Source organism: Lepisosteus platostomus, chromosome 12 (genome assembly GCF_059453375.1).
Source record: "Lepisosteus platostomus isolate fLepPlt1 chromosome 12, fLepPlt1.hap1, whole genome shotgun sequence".
NCBI lineage: Eukaryota > Metazoa > Chordata > Actinopteri > Semionotiformes > Lepisosteidae > Lepisosteus > Lepisosteus platostomus.
The window spans coordinates 1,060,440-1,082,679 of NC_142622.1; the positions used below are offsets into that span (position 1 = coordinate 1,060,440).

Below are 22,240 nucleotides of genomic sequence, written 5' to 3' on the forward strand. Positions count from 1 at the left end.
ATGGCCAGTAAATCACCCTCCAGGATGTATATTTACAAACCCCCTTTCACAATCTTTCACGGCAGCAGGCCGCCGACACGTTCCATTACAGGAAGAGGGTTGCGTATTGATTCACGGCTCTCCGGCCGCCCCGGCGATTCATTTCCCCCTCGTACAGCTCCCGTTCTCAGCTGTGGAGACGGAGAGGTGTGCCGGTGTCCTGCCACGAGCTGCTCTTCCTAGTCCTCTGTCACGCGTTTCGGCACATCTGCGTGGAAACCTCAGGACGTCTCAGACTGAGCCCCCGCCGGCTGCAATGCCGTGTTTCAGGAAGACAACCTGCACGGGAAGATGATGAGAATCTTGCTATTTTCACAAGTTATTTTCCCCTCACAGCTGCTCCAAGTTATGGCTGATAATTACTTACTGATAAAGTCTTAGAAGCCCTTGCAGATGCTTCGATCAATGACGGTAAAAGTCTTAAATCTTCTGTTTCATCTACAGTACGTCCCACGCTAACAAAATATTTTGTGAGGGCCGTTACTGTTTTCTATTTGAAACGTTTAATATAAACATTTTATATTCACAATAAAGTTCCTGTGCAAAAACTGAGTGTAACGCTGAGATTTTGGTTTCACATTTACTGGATCACTGACAGAAGGAAGGTCGTTTTCGACCCGAATCCTGGACGCTGCTCTTGCTCTTGTTAATAAGGGAACAATGAAAGAGAATAGGCTGTGGAATATTGTACGATATGTACGGGAGCTCAGCAGCGCCGGCCCGCAGGTGGCCGGCACAGCGCGCTCTCGCTGGCGTCCTCCTGACAGGACGCACAAGCTCAGCAGTTGCGAGGAAACGGAGGGTTCACCTGGAGTACCGGGGGCTGGGTAAACACTTCCCCTGCCGGGGTCCGGCCCCGCTGGCGGTGCCGGCGAGAGCGCCTGTGATTTGCAGCCCGCGCTGAAAGGCAGCCCTGCTTCTGCGGGGACAATGGAGGTGACTCTAACGTTAAAAGGATTCTTTTAATGGCTTTTCTGCCTGCATCTGACCCCTCTGTCCTCTGCTTATTGTGCACCATAATGCTGGCTGCCATTCAGGCAGGAGTAATTAATGGGATAAGTGGAGGCCAGTGGCCTGGGTGAGGCTCCTTGTGGGTGTCAGCCCTGGTGTGCGCCGGGAGAGAGCTGGGGCGTTCGGGAACAGACCCCCTCGATCAGTGGCCTGGGGAAACTACAGCCCACTCCGGCAGGCAGAGGACGAACGGCCATCTCAGGCTCTTCTGTGCATCTGAGAGCTTTTCCCTCTGCGCAACAGCTGACAGGTTCCCCTTCGAGACCTGGTCAGTGCGCTTAACTGTGCAGGATGAAGCCTTCCCCCTGCAATGTGAAGCAGTCCCCAAGGCTCTCCTGCACGAGAATTACGAGATTTGTGTTCTAAAGCCATCTTTGATCAGACATTTCCATGTAAAGTGTGGCTCAATAAAAGGAGCACAATTTGTTTCTGGTTGTCCGGTATTAATTATGAGAAAATTAATAAGATGTGACTGTTCAGGAAAAGAAAACTGCACACACACAGATTGGTGAATAAATTAGATTTTTTTAAGTTGCATGTTATGTAGGTTCAAGGGTCAAAAAGTATTTTCTCAGCCCTTAGGTTAATCCTTAATAGCTGACAGATGTGTATAAACTCTGACTGCTGTTATGTTCATGCCTAGATCTCAGCATTTCTTGCAGTAATTCTACATATTTGTAGCTTTTTTTTTTTTAAATGAAGCCCTTTAGTCAGTGGTGAATATGCTCTTTAAAAAGGTCAACACCATGTTTCCCTGTCAGAGGGGAGCTCAGTCCAGATGTTCGGACCTTGTTCAGCTCTTCTGAGCACAGTGTACACTAAGCAGAGTCCAGGCTCTGTGCTCGAACTGCTCCTGACAGAGCTCTTTTATTGCAGGGCTTTCCACAGTGTGCCAGCGCAGGCCTGCCTCTCTTCCTGCCTTTCAGAAAGACATGCAAGAGTCGTGTCAATTCTGTTTTTTTTTTCAAATTTAAGCTTTTGGCCAGATTTCTTATAGTGGTTTTAATGATTGCATTTTCCTCTCTCTCGGTTTACTTTAAGGTTTGTAAGAGGACATGTTCAATTTTACAAGTGCTGCTTTATTGGGCAAGATTACCATCTAATAACCATTCCTCACAGTGGAACAGAGCAAGGTTCCTCCTGCACATCAAATTGCTTTACAGCTTCAGATGCTTTTATGAACCACATAAACGTATTTAAAACACACTAAGTCTGTTTCATGTGCTTTGTGTATTTACCTATATTTTAACATTTGGGAAGTTAATTGTTTCTTTAAGAAAAGAGGATTTTGAATACTATGGTAATTGTTTTGCAAGAAGGACATTGAGAGAAAAATATTGATTTGTGTTTTTATTGAAAAATAGATTATATAGTGTGCAAGAAAATATTTCTTAGGCCAAAGCACATCTGATCTATATTTCTAATAATGACAATAATGAGAACCTTCTGAAATCAGCAGCTGTGAAACATCAAGGATCATTATGATACCGAAAAAGAAACCTGTCATCTTTTCACTTGTTTTGGAGGATTAAGATACAGTTTGCAAATGTTCCAGTATGTTGTAAAATGTTTAGCCAAAGGGCTTTCGAATTGATGAAGTAGCACAGGTTTATTTGGTCCAAATAAAAAATTGACTGCGAACGCTAGTCAGCTAATTAGGTGATATGCTTCACTTGAAGAGAACAAATTTACCTGTTTGTTCACCATGCATGTCAGTTTAGCGAATAAACAATCGTTTCCTGTTAGTTTACCGAAATGTACTTTTCCCTTTTACACCAACACCGTGCCCCTGTGTAAATATACTTCTCCATCTGCAACCAGAACGCTTCAGGCGCTGCAACCGGAATGTCATCCGTACAGACACGGTCGGGCCGCTCTGGAGCGTGACCTTCTTCATGCTGTAGCATTGCATGGAAGAATGCAACAAAGAGACAACGGATACCAGTCAAATTAAACATTCAATAAGAGATACAATCTGTTACAAAGGTGGTCGCTATTAAATGGCTTTGAATAGTATTTTGATCTAAAAAATGTGGGCAAGACAAGCTCGACGAGCAGTGTTTTTTTTTGTTTGATCATATGAAGGCACGTTTAGTTTAAACCGGGAGGGGTGCGTTTTGAAAGAGCATTTCTGAAGGTATTTTTTTTCATGTCCTTGAGGGCAAAAAGGTTTTTTGTGGATAAGAGGACGCGCAGAGGCTGTGGAGATCAAAGTGGCTGAGCTCTTATCGGGATGAGAAGCGTGCGCCCGCAGAACCGCCGGTCTGGTAGGGAAAAGGTCACGGAGCGAGCTGCCTCTCCGCTACCCCCCGGACCAGAACTTAATATCCCCTCCCTGCTCGTGAAAGGGAATCTGCTGTAGGCACTTCAGATTTTTCCTACACCACCATTTTCAAACACAAGGAATGTCTTGCTGAATGCTGTGTTGTTTTAAAGCTCAGCTTGTGACCGTCAATTACAGCCCTTTCAGAAGGCAGAGAAGCAGCTTGCAGTCTTAGTGGGAAACTGTAGTTTTCACGGGGAGATTTATTCAGAAAAAAAGGGTAAACCAGTAAACCTCACGGGGAAATATCTGATTTCTGTTTTCTGCGCACGAGATCGATTTCCTCTTCTGTACTTCTGGCTGAACTGTAGTGTGAGAAGTTTATTTACTCTTGTTTCCGAGGTTTAGGGAAAGCATGATATAATTCTTGAAAAATGCTGAACAACGTCCGGAAGGGGAGCTGTGATTGTGATTCGCCGCTCGGCTGGGCTTTATTGGTCTTTCTTGCTGTCCCCCTTCAGTGCAGCCTCGCTTATTCAACAGGATTTAATTACAAAGGAAAGCCTGACCCCCAGAGAAGTCTAAAACCACAAGAGCAATTCTAAACTATTTTTTCTCCCACTGTTTAACTATCGTCATCCTAATAATGAATTACTACTGATCTCCTTTTGGCCTTATTATGCCAATAATACGCATTAGTAACTAGAGGATCAAAAATGAATTTTTCCATGTGCAGTAAAAAGTTTACATTTAATGCCACACTAATTGCTAATTGAACAGGGCATCCTAACAATCTGTTCTTCATTGCAAATATGGCAATTGTTATTTTAAAACTGAGGACCTGAGATGCTGCTACACAGTCAGATTTTAAAACTTAGAACAAACAGAAAAGCAAAAGAGGAATTCTGTCCTGTCTGCTTTGAGGACACGCCGGTGATGGACGAGGCAGGCTCGTTCCCTAGGCTCCTGCAGCTGTGCTCTCCTCTCCCGGAGCAGCTCTTCCTGCTGCTCTCTGCTCTCTATCTAGAAAGCGAACATTTTTATTTTCATTTCTTTTTCGGCCTTATAAAGTTAGGAAGAGCAGTGCAGCGGAGGACGAAAGGGTGAGAATGAATGGATTTTGGCGGGCAGGCCCGTTTCGCTTGCTTGGTATTTTTCCTCTCCGAGTGCCGTCAGATCAGGTCAGAGTTATTCCTGCACGTCCCGGGACGGGGGGTTTTCTCCCCAGTGTCACCTCTGACACTGGCACAGAGGCGTGAGGACTCGTGGGCCTGGCATGCGAGCTGTCCGCGCAGGGGCGATAGGCGCAGTCATGCACTTCGTGCTGGAATGCTTGAGGAACGCCTTGCGCAATTAGTCACATGGTAGTCTTTGCCCGGTGGTAAGATCCAAAATTTGCTGGTATCTTCTGGGCACACACACACTCATCATCTATTAAAGAGCATGCTGCATTAACATAAAAGAGAAACCACTCTTCTCAGATACACAGCATGACATGCTGACATGCAATCAGATCTGGATTCAAGGCATTTCGTGAAAGATGGCAGATTCACTTGTTACAGGGCTGTTCAGAAAGAGTTGTCTGGGAAGAGATTGCTCATTCAGTTCTGCCTTGAATGCAATGTGATGAAGCAGGTTTGGAGCAGAACTGTGTTTGTGAATGAATACATTTTACCAGAGTTGATTTTTACAATGTGTACCATTTGCTGCATTTCATTTCAAGAAAGAAATCAAAATAAAGGATTGAGATGGATTCACGCCTTTTTATGTTTTTAACAGCTCTCTTCAAAATTTGGAATTGGTTATATGTTTATACCCTTTATGTCGCAATATCATGAATCCTTATCTTACTTTAACTATAGAGAAGAGAAGATTCACCTTATTTAACTTTCATATCTGCTTAGAGTTTTAATCACTTAAAAGAGATTCTGTTTGTATTAATTTATAACATACTTTTACAGAAGATTTTAAAAACCTTTACAACACAGTTCGAAAACATAGCTATAAAGTATTTTTTACAGAAACCATATCATGTCTACTTAACACAAACTGCAAACGTTTTAGTTTTAGTCCTTCTTGCACGACACATCATACTAATACACTATGTCATAACCTGTAGAATGTATTAAATGCAAATCAAAAGCTGTTTCTTCATGTTCTGCCATATTTAAATATCACTTCAAGCCCTCAGTGTTGAGAGGCAGGAGTTTAACAGCCGAGACCCACTTCTCCCAGCAGTCTGTCCAGGTCGCATGTGGCCTGGGAGCCCCTCTGCAGTCACGGGTCACTAACTCTTTCATTCATCAGGCTGTTCACAGGAGACACAAGGCCCTGCTGAAACACGAACACACAGAGGTTCCCCCATCACCTCCACTTTCTGCTTAACTGGAAAATCCAGCAAGAGGAAAGGTCAGACAAATCTGACTGTTGTTTTACCTAAACATGGAGTTAGAAGTAGGGGTGGGCAGAATTTGCACAAAACATTTTAAAACACACCCTCTCTTTTCCCTGAGGTAGATGGAAGATAACTTGGTTACGGATAAGAAATTGTACATAATCAAAAAAAGTGAACAACATTTTCTTCTTACCTTCGTATGAAAAGTTCATGTTGGTGGTCCTATTTTTCGTACATTTGTCTCAGTTTTCGGAAGGATCATTTGTAAAATCTTCAGGTCTTGTGATTTTTCTACACTTTTGAGAAAATAAAGAACTTGAGTTTGTGCTGACTTTGTTTGGTGAAAATTAACATGCACAAAATATTATTAGATACACAATACAGGTCTAAGTTGTTTTTCTTCCAGGGTTCTCTTTTTACATTTGTTAATAAGCATTCATTTATATTTTTATTTCAGTCAACTGGTTGTTAAAATAAGGAGAGACTTGCTAAATTAAGGAGAGACACTTTAATAGGCAAAATATTTGTACTGGACATATATACACATATCACAAGAAAGTAAATGACTTAAACATCCATACATTTTACGAGTTCCAGGAAGCTGATGTCCTTAAATAAAGTCAGACAGTTAGTCGGTTTGCGCTGAGAGAAAATCATTCTATTTCTGAGACAGGTAAGACCAGCAGACCCATTCTTTCCAGCTGGGTGAAACAGTGAAATCAGATGCTGCTAATTTTCATGGTTTCTTAACGGCAACATGTTCACTTCTGCAAGGCCAGCCTCATGCCTCTGTGAAAGCTATCGTCTTGGGCCTGTCGTGTGATGTGATATTGTTTTCAGGTGGCCCTGACTCTGCCCTGGTAATGCTCATGTATTAAGGCGGATGCTGTTGCATGAGGGTGAGCGGTCATACCACCCAGAGATATGTGATCTTTTCCTATTCCTCTCTGCGTTACAACTGAAACCCATTCGGAAAGTTTCACCGCTGATTTATTGCATCGTACACAGGGGCAAGACTGTGCTGTTGGCTCTGTAAGGCAGCAGCTCCAAATTAGGGACCCATGTCTAATTCAGTCAGTAAATGTTGACCTCCAGTAACTGAGTCTGGCAAGGAAGAGGAGGGGCAGAGATGCTGAAATGAGTCAAGTCAGGATTTTCTAAAAGGCATCATTGCATATTCCCGAAGTCCCTGAGTGAAACATGGATTTGCAGGTATTTAAGTGATGCATCAGAAGGCACCTAATTTAATTGTAATAAAAGAAAATAATTTTACTGCCTTGCTAATTTTTAATTTTTAAGCACATTGGTTTAGTGACAGTTGGTCAGGAAAACTGTGAATTTTTGTGTTACAATTTATGCTTCAGTTATTTTGTTAAAGTTTTGCATATAAAAGCATTCATACTCTTTAAAAATATCTAAGAAAATACTGATTTTTAAATTGTACGGAAATTTTGCTGCAGGTGTATTGCATTGCAGTCTTCATTCTTGCTCACTCTAATGGCTTCATCTCAAACACCTCATCAAGTAAAACAACATAAGCAAATGCACTGAAATCCTGAATATAATGAAGAGAGAACATTGGGAAACCTTTGCTTAGTTACAATAAGGGACAAAACAAAGGTTGCACAGCTTTCCAAAACTGTAAAGTAAAAATATCTTAAATGTTTAAAATATGAAGCAGCTGCAGGTTGGTCCTCTGAGTCATAATAATTTTAAGCCTCAGTGGTCTTACAGAGGTCTGCAGACTACACACGACTAAGTAGTGACGCTTTCCAAACCTCCTGGGTTTTTCACATCCAGCATTACTGGAACAAAAGCCTAAGATTTTTGAATGGACTCAAGTAACACGGATGTTTTTTTTTCCAGTTCTGATATATATTTTTTGCCTGTAAGAAGTCAAGAAAGCACCAAAGGTGCCGACAGATCTATACCGAGGTTTCCATGATCGATCGTGAAAATTCACCGTCACCATTAAACCCAAACAGTAACAACGGTTGTGAAGGCAATGTGCATTTAAACAATCTGTGACATTTAAGAGGGGGCACGATACTGTTCAGTGCAGAAGAATTAAGTGGTCTTAGTGGGGAAGTAAAATTCTTACACTGGCATTAAGAGAAAAAATGCTGGCTGCTGTTGGCTTGCAGACCCCGCTAAGCTCCCTTCAAAGACATTTCTGCCTGACAGCGCAGATAACACAGCGTCCAGGACGATGCACAGCAGACGGAGCTCTGGCTTGCTTTACCTGCACATGCATTGAGAGGTCCTGCAAAGTCCAGGCTTCCGTGTGATGGAATGAGAAGTCTGCTTCTGTCTGTTGCAAACGCGTCTGCTTTTGATCTTCTGCGGATTGGCGCGCCCTGGCCTTTGACAAGATCTACCTCGAGTCCTGCTCATTCTAAAAGACATAGCTCTTCATCTGAAAACAGTCAAAACCAGGAGAAGGTGAGGCTGATTGATTTGTTTCAACAGGTGCTGCTGTTTAATTTGCCCGAACTTTGAAAACCCTTGGATGAGGGGTGCTGACAATCAGCTTCAACACAGAAACATTTATTCGCTTCGGAATAACTGCTGTGTCAGGGTAGAGTGGAGGTTTTCAAAAGTCCATGGTCTTGTCTACTTGACATCGGCACATCCTTCTTTAAAAAGGTGCCTTTCAAATGCCTCATATTACTCTGAGCCACGCAAGTCCCAGCATGAATGTTTCTATCTGCTTCTTGCCTCTCAATCACCAACTAGACATATCTATTGCTTTCCAGTGGTCTTTCCCATCATTTCCGAGCCAGCAGAACTAGCAATGACTTTGGAGAACATCCAGCATTAAAACAGATTGTAAAAAATATAATCTTACAAAACCTTTTTTTAATGCTGCTTTTAAGGAAAGTGTCCAGAAAGATGCGGAAGAGTGAAGTCGAATAGTAATTTGTTTCTCACCAGTGCTTGCCTGTAGACATGGCACAGGACTGCGAATTGTACCGGCCTGGAGTGGCTCATACATTGCAGTGCACGGTTCTAAGATTAGTCAGTACTCATCCATTGTAGTATCTGGCTCTCACACCTTTGCAGAGCTCAGAAGGCTTGTACTTTTTCACACTCTTGCTTTTGTTTTGAGAAAGAGTTGGTGCCACTCTGTATTCAGCATTTGCTGGGTCATTAACTAGTGGGCTTTCCTATTGAATAATTGACCTGCTGCAACAAGAATGTCTCCTGGGTTGTAGATCAGGGCTCTTCAATTATCTGGTATTTAAAAGGCCCTTACATCACAGAGACTGCACAGACATTGCGTTTCATAGTGCGAATTGGATTATAAAATAATAAAATCGCTATCACTGTTTCATTAGTGTTACAGAATTAACAACTGAGTAAAATTCGATACAAGAGCAAGACCGCGAGACAGTCCTCAGTTAGTCTTCCCTTTAGAGTGTGTGACAGCACCAATAGGCTGAATGATGCTGTTCTCAATTGCTTCTCATCTCTCAGTATATTTACAGCATGTTGTTCACTGTGCTCTCAATGGTAATAATGGCAGTGAATCACCTTGCTGTAAAAGCTCATCCTGGTCTTCTTTACTGACTTTCTGTATTATTGCCCATTTCTTTAAAATTCTAGTTATTTTTGATATGTCAGGACTCTTAATATAACTGTTGCAGTCATGATGAGGCTCATCAAGACTTAAAAGTAGATTATTGTTTTTGGTAACATTGCCACTTTCTTGCCTGATGTTGTCGGATGCTTAGTGAGGATGGGTAGTTGTGGGATAAATCTGGGATAAATCGTAGCATCATGCAGCGCCTTCAGACATGATATATGTACATATGTTTTATGGATTTACCAAAGTGTCATGCTGCATGTTCTGTGCACATATACGAGACAGCGAGACAGAGCTTGCACTCTGAGACTGTTCATGTGGGAATCATTTGTGGAGCAAGATCGTTTTTTCATGTCTGACAGACATAAAAATCAAAAGCAGAGAATGTCTGGGTATGGTTGGGTGGGATGTTGATGTTGAGTGTGCCATGGAATGGAAAGGGCTGAGGAACACGGATACAATTAATAACCAGTTTTCTGCTACAAGTGTCGAACCAATAGGTGACGCTCTTCCTTCTGCTGCAGAAATTATCTTATTATTTATATTATTTTCTCATCCTTCAGGTGGGATGATATACCGAGGTGCAGAATACTTGGTCATTAAAGATCCCAGGACCCTTTTTGAAAGACTGGGGATTACTCTTCACCCCGGTGTCCTGACTGTTTTCCACTGTGGACTCTCTAGGTTTAATGACTTAAGTGTAACTGGTGAAGCAGGGTCTCTCTCCTGGGGTAAGAAGTGCTGTAAAATTGCATGCAATTTGTATGATTCTTCTATGTTTCTATGTTTTCTATATTTTTCCACAAACAGGACCATAATAATATATTTTGAATCGGGAACTGTGACTTATGATTGACTTCTTTGGACCCTTAATCTAAACTAATAATGGTGTTTTAGTCGTTGTTTTGTGCATCACTGAGGTAAAAGCCACCCACATGATTTCTCCCGTGACCAGGAGCTCCTGAGGATAAATGCACATGAACTCCATCACTGGACCATCTAGCATTAGATTCCTCTGTCTAGGTTACAAAGGGAAAGTTCAATTGTCCTGCTCTGTTAATGCACTATGATGTGCTGACCTGTCTTGAAATGAGTGGTTTTCTGTTTCGTTCTGTGAGCAGACTGGAGGTTGCGCAATGCTCTTCATGGACTACGGCAACTGTCCCAGACTCCTGTAAAGCCAAAAGCTTTATTTGCTGGTGTCTTTGGTTTAGTCATCAGTCATCTGTGTAGCTGAAGGCTGCGGATCAATGATTCCCATCTTTCCTGTTGTAAGAGTAAACAGATGCCTTTCCAGCCCCGGTAGGGCTGGCTGCTGACTGCTCTTCCAGCGACAACTGATACCCTGACTTAGCCTGAAGAGGTGTCCATAAGCAGCCACTTAATACAGGGCAGGTGGAATCAGGAAGAGTGCATCAGACATACATTATTTATAAAGAAGTCTAAATGATTCCTTAAGGAAGGACACCTAACAGGTCACCTCCTGGCACATCTGGTCTCAGGTGCCAGGCTGCTGAGAAGCCGAGTGAAGACGGCGTGCTGTAGCCTTCCTCTGACGCTCTGTCTCTGTCCCTTCTGGGCTCACAGTCAGCGCGGAGGGTTTTGGCTTCTGCTTTTGGTTCGGAGGCTCGAGGTGTGTATTCATGTGAAATGGCTGATTTGACTGATCAAAAACAAACAGGAGTACACCAGTGATGTCTTGGCTCAGCAGCGAGTAAGAAAAGTTACTTGTGAGATAAGTACCCAGCATTAATAGCTAAATAAGGAACATTTGAACATCTTTTTGCACTGTAGAAACACAGATGGATTGCATGAAATATAAAAAAAACTTTACCGCAATTAACCAATACAGATAGTTTTTGGCAATGAATTGACTCTTCTTTCAATGGAAAAATTGCTTTCCATGTGTTAATGTTCTAACTAATGTTCTAACTAGCAACGCTTGTGTTGGATCGTCCAGTCCAGTGGATGCCCGTGTTCAGACTTCACTAACAGGACAGGCCGCTGTCGCTGCTGCTGCGACGCTGCGAGGGGTCGTCTTGACCTCCGGCTCTTTCCCGCACCAGCGCCGCTCCTTCGAATTATCATATAGCTGCAGCTCCGCCGTGCCGCTCAGGACTCAGACCTCATCGACAACAGGCAGCGTGCGGAGCGGAGCTGCAGCCGGAGAGGGCTGGTCGGGCTGCCCTGCACACCGTGGGCGTCTTCATTGAGTGAATGGGAAAGCCCCTGGCCTGTGGGCACAGTGGGAGTGTCAGAGCGGAACTCAGCTGCTGCAGCTGAGGAGCTTCGTGTCCCAGGGCACTTTCTAAACCGGGAACAAAGAGCCCTCTTGCCAACCAGTAGGAAGAGGTCAAATGTACCATTGAATCAATTCTTTGCATCGTTTCAGTGTTTTGAGGCACCACGAGACCAAAACTTTTCCCCCAGTGGGCACGGTTGTGTCTGTAGTGGTAGTATTGAAAGCGATTTTCCCATGTTGCTGCAGTGCCTCTCCAGCCTGCGGCCCGGCAGCGTGTTGTTCACAGTCTCGTCCCTGCGCAGAGAGGGAAGGGGGTGTCGCAGATGTGTGGGGAACTGAAACAGAAACAGACTCTGTGTCGATGGAGCAGATGGAACAGGTGAGGCAGCCCTTATCTGCCCTGAGACACTGGGTTAGTGACAAGTCTGATGGTGGGTGTTAAAGTATGCCAGCTTGTACACTGACAGAGTGGTAAAGACCCAGAGTGATAAGATACCAGTGGGTTATATGGTGCTACTCAAACACTCTGAAGTTCTGAAGTCATGGTAGAAAACAAGGTTCAGGTGAGGACAATATTTGAAGTGAATTTCTCAAAGATTAGAACAGCAAAGAGAAGTTTGGATTTCGCACTTCTACGTACTTCAGAGGCAGCATTTGCTTATTATAAATAATAATACATGTGAATGGTAAGCACACCCTGCTTCTACAGTAAGCAACACTATTGCTAGAATATCCCTCCCATTGCAATTTAATACTATTTTTCTTTTTTTTCTGTTAGAGCATGGTTACACATTCCTTTTAACACCTTAGTAGAACTTCTAGTTAGGAAGAGTGATACTTAACTACAAGAAACATTAATGTCAGGTTTGTATGTTCAAGGAGTCATTAATTACAGACATGCACATTCTTTCAAATTTCCACACAGCTCATAAATAGCCTGTGCCTGAACCAAATTAATTAGAAAACAAAAACTTTGCAGCACAAATTTTGGATACTTAACCAATATGTTTGATATGGAAATAAAGTACTTAAAAGCAATTAAGCATTTTAAGATGTAATTATTTGCACAAACAGTCATCTTTTGTCAGTAGTTATTATTTTTCAGAATATTTTTTTTTTTAGTTGGAACTGGAAGGCCGATAAATTGCCAGCAGTTTCAACAGCAATTCATGATGCAGGGAAAGCTCTGCAGTCTTAGTCCTCGGAGCAGTTCAGTTCATGGTTATTTCCGAATGGCAGTCTTTGTGAAGAGTGCTGTTCCTGGGATGCTGAGTTAGAATTGTGTCTTCTGTTGTACAGTAAAGAACTTCAAGGAAAAAGGACATTATTTCTGCATAAATTAATTTTTGAAGGCATACCTACAAAATCAATTAAGGAAATCCTAAGTGTCAGACATGAGGTGCTGTGCAAGGCAAGCCAGACGGATCCTCTCAGACAGACTGGAGAGGGGTCAGGCAGGCACCGTACCGAGGGGCACTGCACACATAGCAGAGCCGGCTGGCCTGGGCCTGTTCACACCACTGGCTGAGCTGGGCTCAGAGGACCACAGCCGGCTGCTGTCTTCGCTCCATCTACAGCACAGACTGTGATCTGAAAGGCCACTGGGGAGCCCAGCGCTGGCTGCGCTATAGACCCGAATGAGAAAAATGCTATAGTGATCTTAGAACTGAAACCTGTACTTATAATTTGACTACTGCTACTGCTATTACTGCTGCTGCTGTTACTGTTACTGATAATAATGTGGCAGCACAGTTCAGCTGGGTACAGAGGTGTCACTTATATCGAACTGAAAATGTTTCTTGCATTATGAGGGATGAACCAATTTGAAGTGCTGCTCACCTACATATGAAAGCGAGCCGCTGCAGTATGATGTTCTGTCTGGATCATTGAGGGCCCTGAGCTCACTCGGATGTATGGAAGACCAACACAGTGGGAGGAGGAAATTATATCTGCGTTTGGTGTTTAGGGACACTGGCTAATTTTCATGAGCAGGTACAAACAATTTAATTATGGATAAAGACACCCAGCAGAAACTTTTTTATAGGTACAGTATACACCATTGTAATTTCCATAGATGTTGGAAGTTTGGTCAGCTGTTCACGTATACACATGAACCATGGTCTGAAATTCACAAGGTTAAGTGCTAAAAATAAATTAATCTCTAAATCAATTACATCTGTGTTTAGGAAAAAATGGAAGAGTGTGCATTAAGACTGTAATAGGGCCTGAGATTCAACAGAAAGAAAATCATGCCAAGCTACAGTACAAACCTAGTTGAAAAAATACAGAGGAGAGGGCACAACACATTTCTTCAGTGATTTAGCTGTGACAAAATGTAATGTAGCTAATCCGTGGAAACGTTTTGAGTAAACAATTTAACAACATAAGAAGAACAGCATAACAACAGTTATAAATAACAGCAGTCCATTCATCCTTGCCAGCCTGTTTAATGGATCCAGGAATCTCATCCAGCTGTTGCTTGAAAGAAGCCAGCGCATCAGTTTCAATGTCATGACTGGGCAACTTGTTCCAGCCTCCCACAGCTCTTGGGGTAAAGAAGTGCCTCCAGCTCTCAGTTTTAAATGCTCTTCCCTGCAGTTTCCACTGCTGCCCTCGGGCTCCTGCTTCACTGCTCTATCTGCAGACGTCTGCTGTGGTGACTTTGTTGACGTCTTTGTGGATTTTGAATATTTGTATCAGGTCCCCTCATAGTCCTCTCTGTTGAAGACTGAAAAGGTTCATTTCTTTTGGCTGGTCAGTGTAGGACTCTCCCTTAAGCCCCTTCATTTGCTTGAGATGTTTATTAATTTAACTGCTGTTGTATTTTTAAGTAAAGTATGTTAGTTAACGTGTGTCTGTGATTGGATTTATTATGCAGATGTCTTAATGCTCTATTAGGTATATACGTCTATTATAATTGCCTCCTTTTACACGTGAATAATAGGTGATATAAGATGTGCCTGTCCTGATGAAGGATGTTGTGTTCTGTAAATCTTGACAGCTACTCTCCTATGTGTTTTTACAACTATGTTTGTAGTTTAGCATGATTTTTTTCTGTTGAATCTCAGCCACCTACATGGGAGACCTCCTTGGAAGAGGTGTTAGTGGGACCAGTAGGGGGCGCTCTCCCTGTGGTCTTTGTGGGTCCAAATGCCCCAGTATAGTGACAGGGACACTATACTGTAAATCAGGCGCCATCTTTCAGATGAGAAGTAAAATCAGGGTCCTGACTCTCTGTGGTCATTAAAAATCCCAGAGCATTTCTCACAAAGAGTAGGGGTGTTACTCTGGTGTCCTGGCCAAATTTCTCCCTGACCTTTACCCATCGTGGCCTCCTAATAAACCCCACTGTCTTCATCACACTGTTCTGCTCCCCACTGAGAGCTGGTGTGTGGAGAGCAGACTGGTGCATCATCCAGGTGGTACAGGGGAGGAGGGAAGTCCCAGTTACCTCTAAACTGCTTTGAGCTCAGTGTCTAGAACAGCCCCATATAAGTGTAAGGTGTTATTTCTCAAAACAAATTAATGTTGTACGTGAGGCCATCTAATTTCATTGTTTGGTACTGCAACACAAAATAACTATAAAAGTTAATATATAATAGCTTCTGAGATCATAGGGAATCAGTAATAATGAACCTGATGAATGATGTTTTCTCAGAGCTTCCAGATCCTGTCCTGTAGAACTCCAATCCTGTTATCCTCCCAGCTGAGCGCTTAAGTACTGCACGACTAACTGAACTGTGAATGCCTCTCTGAACTAAACAAAAGGTAGGTGTTTTTTAAACAATCGCCTATGTGTTTAGTTTCTAATGGACATAAAAATCAGACCTCTTTCCAGTTTTAAATTTTAAATGTTAGTTGAAACAAGTCCTAATTGGTTATCATTTAGTTATATACAGACACAGGTGGAAGTAACATGATGTGAAATAATTTGAGGAAATCAGACCTTTTCAAGAGAATTTTGTGACATTTTCCCTGAAGCCAATTTCACCCAGCTGTTTTATATCACAGTCATTACTGACCTTCGCTATACTGTATATACTGTATATCTATTACAGACTCCTCTTCCTGCATTTGTTCTCATTCAATAGGTGGACATTGCTTCACACAAGAGGCAGAAGGGAGAAAACAAGACAGAACAAAAGAGAAAAATGTGCTTCTTGTTCTTTTTTCACCTATAAATGGACCATGCTTCTGACAACAAGCGTAAAAACAAAAACAAGATGGAACAAAAGAGACAAAATGCTCCGTGTTGCACATTTACCAGGCACATTATTTGTCTGTACATGGACCCTGCTCCTCAGAATTTCAAGCCACAAGTCTTCTTCCTTCCTTCATATTCTTTAATATAATCTTGACTTGTTCTTCTGCGCTCTGTTCTGTTTCTGTTCCCTGGTGTCCAACTTGGCCCCAGATCCCTCTCTCGGTTCCTGTTGCTCCTGATAACTGCTCCTTGGCCATGCGTCTGTCTGGCGTCCTACCTCCAGCACAGCCAGCAGGTGTCCTACTGTTTACACAATCCCTGGTGTCCAATGCAGATCTGGGTCCCCTGCTCTTTGCCATGCATCTGTCTGGCATCCTACCTCCAGCATAGTCAGCAGGTGTCCCACAGTTTTTCTGCCCTCTTTTTTAATTAGAATGTCCGCATTTCCATATTTTATCTGTACTTGTACCATTTCCATATTGTACCTTCCATCTCTGTTTCTGCATTGGGATTTTGGGGTCCACTTGTTTCTTTTTGGGGGTTGTGTCTCCTCATCCTATGGCCAGGAGACTGCCCCTTAACCACGCCAAAACGTTTTAGAATTAAATACTCAATAAACATTCACAAAGCATATGGTTCTTGGATGTCCTTATTCCTCATGAAATGCAGTGAAGTTATGCTCAAGCTTTACAACACACTGATAAGATCTCATTTAATATGGTGTGTTCAGTTTTGCTCACCTTAGCACAAGAAACAGTGATTGATTCCCCATTTCAGGGGACAGTAATATACTGGCTTGTTAATGGGGCTGAATCTCTCCAGTCTAGAATAAAGGGGATAGGAGATATGACCCAACTATGTCAGATCCTAAAGGGTGCACACAGGGTGACCCCAAGGGAGTATTTCACACACAGTAAAACAAGGAAGCACAGTCACAGCTAGAAGCTGAGATCTGAGAAACACTTCTTTACAGAAAGAGCTGTGAGTATCTGGGAGAGGCTCCTAGCTGCATGGTTGAGTCAAATAACTCAGGGTTGTTTCAAGAAATGGCTGAATGGAGTTTTAATTCAGATGTTTAGCTGTTAAACTATTGAATGACAAGATGGGCAGAATAGCCTCTTCTCAATCACATCCTTTCTTATGTTTTTTTGTGTTTTTAAAGTATGTCTCTATTTATACTCTCCCACTAGAAAATCATATATTATTTATTGTAGTTCAGGTGAAGAAGGCTCCACGGCTGAAACGTTGTGTTTTCTTTCTTCTCTTTTCAGCATGGGATAAACCTATTACTTGTTACTTATTGTAGTTGAGTGGTGCATCTTTATGCATTCTGTCACACCAGGTCTTGAAGAGCTTTAACCACGCGAGCAGAATTACAGACTCTCACAGTTTTCGGCCTAAAAAGTGTCGCTTGTTTTCTGTTTTGTTTTCTGTGTTTCCACTCCGTTGTTCTGCTGCTGATCTTGAAGAAATTTCCCGAGCTGAGCAGGAACACTTGGATCAACTCCTCACGCGATCCAGCTCCTCTCGTTGGTCTGGGACTCTCCCCTCACCCTCCTAGCAGCTGTGCTTGCTCTGCTCTGTCCTGCCTCTGCAGCAGCAGCGTCTTTCTCATACTGGGGTGACCAAAAACATCAGTTTGTTCTTAATTTTGTACAATTGCTGGTGCTTACAACTGCCTTCTGTCTTTCACAGGCTTCTGTGAAATGTTACTGTGTGCAAAATATGAGCAATATAATTGAATAATTCCATTTTCCTGCTCGGTTTATTGTTGAAAAGGTCTTAAAGCCAAACATGAATGAAGTTTTCTTTTTTTCTCTCTGAAACTAAAAAGTGCAGATTTTTCTTTGTCAGGCGATAGGAAATATTTATCGTCATTCCGAGGACAATGTAAACTGCCTTTATTAAAACAGTCGGTTCGGGTCAGGGTGCTTGAGGAAATATGAGCCCTGCTTTGCACCAGAGGTCTAGGAGCTGGCAGTTTCTTGCCAAAGTGTTCCCAGAAACCCATGATGTCATGGCAGCTGCTGATCGCCTGACAGACAGTTTCCGCAGCGCAACATGAGGCCCTTTGCTGTTCATGTCAGCCTGACTGGCACTTGAATGACACCAATGAGAAGCGATCTGTGCTCCCTCTGGGAATGCTGGCCTAATTGATGGACAGAATGTGTGGAGAAAGAGTGTCTTTGAACCTGAAAAGAATCTCTTTTTTCTCCTCGCTCCCTGTTCCTCTGTTGCTTTCTCCCTCTCCATAATGCTTCTTGCTCCCAATCTCTCCAGCCTTTTCTCCTTTCTCTTTTAGGTGTTTTGTTCTAGGGGAGTTCTTGAGCTTAATGGAACTGAATGACTTTTTTTCCTGCACAATCTGTCAGTCAAAGGCTGGGCTCCAGGCGTGTTAAATGAAGTCCTTTCAGAAGCTGGCAGGAGAGGAATGTGTCAGTCATCTCACAGACTCTGTTGTGTTTTAAGGTGCCAGAGGGGTGATGGGGGAGCACAGTTGGGCCTGGCCAGGGCACATTCCCAGCAGTAGCTAAAAGGCCCTGACACATCCAGGTGGCAGCGCCAGAAAATCAGTCCGTAAAACCCATTCTGGAGGTCCGGGGCTGCAGGCCCCCAGGCGCTGCGGTTTGCAGCCGACTGTGAGCTGGCCGGGCAAACAGAGGGATGAAAGATGAGCCCTCCTGAAAGTTTCAAACCCCGATAAAGTGCTTCTCAAGTGCGTGATCTCAGAGGTATAGCTGTTCTGTTATTTCTGCTCTAGGGGCTTGAAAAAGACAGAGAGGTGGCCAAGAGGAAGTCTCTGCGTGCCGCAGCTTTGAAATCCACAGAAGTGAAGAAATTCTACTGGAAGAGTCCTTGAGCTGCACAGTGCTTATTTCGCACTGTGAGCGAATCTTGCTGCACCTCGCCCAGATTCTGGCCATCTTCATGGGACTGCATGCCTGGCCCGCAGTCTTGATTGTAGCGCCAGTTGCACAGGGAAAAATGTTGCCCCAATACAAATTTTGATGCAGAAACGTCCTGCATGTATTGGGTGTTTGCGTGAAAATATATGTATGTGATGTACATAGTACATGCACATAGATATGAATGTGCCTCTAAGATATAATGGGCATCTTTATTTTAGAATGATATATTTTAACCAAAGAAGGGGTGTTTTAAACTTTTGTTCTGGCTGCTTTGGTAGTGCAAAGCCTTCGATATAGTATTTTTGTCATTAAGAGTGACTGAAGCCAGAGGCCGAAACAGCAAGACAAGCAGAAGTAGAGTGTGGCTCACCCAGTTAGGTGAGGACCCCAGTCTGTGTCCTGACTGTGTGTTTGTCTGCAGAGCTACTGAAAACGACAAAGGCCTCAGCTCTGGTGTTGCACTTTCCCTTTGATTATGATGTAGTCGATAAGTGTGTATATAAAGAAAGGAAGAAGTGGAAAACTTTCTGGAGAGTGCTGACAGAGCTGTTTGAACTACTGGGTGGCACCTCCACCGGTTTTTAAACTTTTTTTCCTGTCTTGATTGTGAGCGAAAAAAGAGAAACCAAAAAAAAACCCTTCCAAGTTAAGAAAACGTAATGGATGACAAAGCGCTTCACTCACTGCTGCTGAAATGTGCAGTGTGGTTGAAGAAAGCTGCACAGTTGAAGCACTAATTCAGAGTCAGATTTCTGGCGCTGTGGCGCTCAATTTTGGTCTCCCATGACACCTCTAACTGTTGATTCAGTGGAGTCTGCTAACCTTCTCTCTCTTGCAGAGAGCACTTCATAGACTCCAAATAAACTGCATTCTTCGCTGTGATTGTTTATTCAGCAGTGGGTTTGTTTTTGTACTGCCTTCTCTTCTCCATTCGGCCTCTCTCAGGATCAAGTGCTCCTTTCAGAAGCAGCCTGTCAGAGCCGGTTGCTGTGGAGACGTGGGGCCTGTGACCCTGCCTGTCTTGCCGTGTGGAGAGAGAGAGAAGCCTTCAGCAGGAACCTCCCGGTGATTTAATTTGTCTTCCGCAAACGGCAGAGATGTTTATCTCCGAGACATAGGCAAATAAACCCAAACTGGTACAATGTAAACTGAAGCAATCAGGAACTCTGTACTTTACGGTTTTGTTAATCTGTTTGCTTATGTTTGAATTTCCTTTGAAATGTTCAATTTCTATAAACATGTAGCAGAATGACTGCTGTGGTTTCCAGTTGATTGGCAGAAAGCATTGTGCCAATACTTACCGCATCTCACTTCTCCTGGGCCCACGTACTGACAGTTTGTGTCAGTGCTCATGTCTGTCAGTGGCAGTAAAGGTTTGATTTCACTGCAGAAAATGAATCTTGAGCTATTCTGGACCTTTAAGAGTTGGGGCACTTTCCTGAAGCTTCAGTCCCAAAGCATCTGGGCACTGGTGTGTCAGAAATCAACGGCAACCTCTGTTTGTGTATCCCTGACACTTGTTTGCTAGCAAAATCTATGTTTTTCAAAAGAGGATTATTGTTGCATTCAAGATTGTTTCTTCTCTGAAACGAAAGGTTAATGAACTTATCCTACGGGTCAGTAGTTGGATCTCCACATGTTCGCTTCAAGGAATTTCAAATTCCCACACCAATGTGAAAATGTAAATGTTGCTGCAGTAAAATTTCAGTGTCGAGTTGATACTCGTTGAACCGACGTTTTCCAAGCACTTACAAAACATACAAAATATATTTTTTTTACTGATTTAAAAGCTGTGTTAGACTAATATTTAAGGGTCTGTGTGCCCAGTGAGGAGTGTTTCATGCACAGGCACTGCGGTCTACAGCCATAGACAACTGTGGCAGAACTGGGTTACAGCTACACTATGTGTGTTTGTTATTTTATTCGAGTTTCACGTAGCTTTACAAGAAGCAGACAACCCAATTTTCTCATGAGATTTTGGTGTGTTTTTCTAGGCACTTCGCGATTGAGAAAATGCTGGATGAAAAACGTGTGCAAGAGCAGTTCCTAACGAGAGGAGGCCACTTGGCCTCAGTCTCACGATTACTGGAGGTGCAGGAGCTGATTGATCCCAGGGTCTTATCCAGAAAGCATTTGAAGGAAGCCAGGCTATCGGCTTCAACCACGTGGCTGGGTGGGTTGTCATTATGGAAGGAACCAGAATGTAAGCACTGTGATTGTGGGTGATAGAGAGGAGAGTGTATTTCTTCAGTAACTCTCCCGTCTGGCTGAAGGGCTGTGAGCTGGTGACAGTCCTGGACATCTCTGCGATCTCTGAGATTTGGCTCAGCAACGAAAAGGCAGCCCACAGCACACAGCGGCTTGTGTTGTTCGTGTGGCTCTGGTGGCTAACACGGGCGCATAAAAGCACTAGAAAGGCACAAAGACAGCAGGACGCACTGCCCACCTAGCCCAACGGCTAGTTAGTAAGAAGCTAACTGATCCTATGATCTCATCCAGGTTGTTTCCTAAAAAAAGCCAGGTCAGCAGCTTCAACAGCACGGCTGGGCAGCTTGTTCCCCTCTCCTGCACCTGGACCTGGTGAGGCTGATTCATGAGAACCTGAAGTGATCTTAGTTGAAAAGCCCGTCCAGCAGGAACACTGCAGCCCCGGGGTTCAGCTGCCCTGAAAATTGAAGAGCTCTGCAGGCACCGCCCACAGACTCCTACAGCCATGGCCAAGAGCTTTGTTTGCAGCCCACTGTGATCTGCCTGGAGCTCTTTGTTTGAAGCACCCTGTTGTTCTGACATGAGAAGAACATGAGAAAGATGACAACTGAGGGGAGGCCATTCAGCCCAGCCACCTTGTTTGGTTGCTTGTGTTGGTTTGCTTCTGAAGCCCCACCGAGTCTCCTGGTCTTACGCGGATCAGTCGCTTAGACAAGAAAAGTCGCCATGAGTTCCAGATCTTTGCCAGCGAGCTCTTCAAAGCTGCCCACGAGGCCTGCAGGGCTATCGCTCTCCAGGACCCGGGCTGCACACCCTGCAGCTGCCTGAGCAGGGCTTTCGCAGAGAGTAAAGAGGAAAACAAGACTCAGGGTCATCAAAGCCTGATCCCTCCCAGAGGCACACGCAGGTACCAAGTGTCGTAATCACCAGCGTAGCGGCGTGACTGGCCGGTCCAGTCGATGGCGGGACCAGAATGAAAGAGCGACGCGGAATTGTGGGACACGGAGTGAGAAAGTGCTGGAGGGCCTAGAGGGGCGTGTGGCGGCCCCGGCCCCTGGCCTGCCGGGCCCCTCTGCTCGTGCGGGCAGCGCTGCGGTGCCATGAGCTCATGGCCGCACTGTCAGTGTGTTTACCCAGCGTGATAAAATCCCCTTTCTGGGCTTCTTATGAATAACACAGCCCGGCCCAAAGTAAGCACCAATAAAATCTAACGTCAGTTAAAATTATAACCCGTCGGGGCCTGCAGTTTCTGCTGTTTTTATTTGTGCTATAATTGCCAGTCCTGCACACTTGGGGCCAGCTGATGAAACTAGCGTCTAATTACAGTGGCTTCTCAGGCAGCCCGCGGCGCGACTCTGAGCCAGGCTGTGGGGCTGAAATCCA

General features: G+C 43.8%; 1 long non-coding RNA gene across 1 annotated transcript; it reads left to right on the plus strand.

The window, feature by feature from the left end:
• Positions 1-7,482: 7,482 nt before the first annotated feature.
• Positions 7,483-16,968, plus strand: LOC148650801 (uncharacterized). Its single transcript, XR_015925558.1, has 3 exons — positions 7,483-8,150; positions 15,195-15,304; positions 15,628-16,968. It is a non-coding gene; the product is annotated as an uncharacterized LOC148650801 (long non-coding RNA).
• Positions 16,969-22,240: the final 5,272 nt, after the last annotated feature.